This window comes from Loa loa, assembly GCF_000183805.2.
Source record: "Loa loa unplaced genomic scaffold supercont3.202, whole genome shotgun sequence".
NCBI classification, from domain to species: Eukaryota; Metazoa; Nematoda; class Chromadorea; order Rhabditida; family Onchocercidae; genus Loa; species Loa loa.
The window spans coordinates 6,217-7,856 of NW_018108382.1; positions in this window are offsets into that span (position 1 = coordinate 6,217).

Consider the following 1,640-nt stretch of genomic DNA (forward strand, 5'->3'; position numbering starts at 1 on the left):
GCCTGAAATATCCCCTAATAATAAAAATAGGGGGAAAGAAAATCTGTATAAACCGATTTATAAGTCACTTAACAGATAGATATTACACACATACACACATACACACATACATATACACAAACATGCACACACATACACACACAAACATGCACAAAACTTGATTGATGACAAGCTTTTAAGTACGGGTGGAGGAGAGGTGCTCGGATGATGAAGAAACATCCCGAAATGCGTTTACTTCATTCTACCAGCTTTCCTCTTCCTCCTCCTACACCTCCACCTCGTCCTCTTCCTCCACCCCCTCCTCCTCCTCATCCTCATTCTCCTCTTCCTCCTCCTTCCACTTCCTACTTCCCTCCCACTCACCTTCTGTCATTTCATCAAAAAAAATGAATGAAAAAAAAGAAAAAAGCAAAAGAAAGCCTAAGGCATCAGTAATCTTTGATCTTTATAATTACATCCGATTAATTTAAATATCCAAATATCTTCTTTAGCTGCAGAATTAAATTTTTGTCTTGTTGAAAAATTTCTCACATTTAAATACTTCAAATTTTGCTTACACCATTGTTTTCCGTTCTTTTCCCCTTCCTTGATGTGATTTCCAGTGGAAATATTAATAATTTTATGGAAATTAAAAATTGATATTGCAAATTTCCACCATCAATTACCCATATCATTATCATTAAATATTTCAAAACCATAATTAAATGTACTTTATGACTATGTGAAGGGTTGGATTTATGAAATAAGTTATGTTGTATATTTAAAATATAGTTAATAGTGGTTGAGAAACGACAAGCCATTTTAAATATTTAAAAAAAGGAAGAAAGGAAAATTTTGAATTTATTATTGTCACAAAATTCACAAATTATTCATTAATTCATTAATTATTCACTAATTTCAAAAAATTAATTTTACCATGCTATCATCAGCATATTACTGCTGTAATATTCTTCCACTATTTTTACAAAACAAATCTGAATTTAAAAACTTAATTTTCATAGCAATATAAAATTAGGTGGAAAATAATATTTGATATTAGAGTGTTACTAAAGAAGTAAAACATTTCTGTCCATAAATCCATTCTATTTAGTAATGAAAATTTCAATCTCACATTACAAACTAATCAACAAATATTACTAATTTCACAATGATTTATAAGTATGTTTAAATATGCGTCAGTAATAGAGTATTCAATTATTACTTACTAGGCCTTTTTTGTTGTCTAGCAGGCTGATTTCTGCAAATTCTAAAACAGCCCAGGCAAATGTTGCTAATAATGATACAACAAATTAAATATGTTTAATAAATGTCAAGAGGAAAATAAAATAAAGAAAAGAAGAAGGATAAGGACTGAAGGACAAAAGAAAATTTCTGAATAAATATTGATAGAGAAAGAAATAAACAATCATTTTTACCTAAAGAATTCATAGAATTTTTTTCGAATAATTAGTTTTATTGCAATAATAATAATAATAATAATAATAATAATAACAATAACAATAATAATAATAATAATAATAATAATAATAATAATAATAATAATAATAATAATAATAATAATAATAATAATAATAATAATAATAATAATAATAATAATAATAATAATAATAATAATAATAATAATAATAATAATAATAATA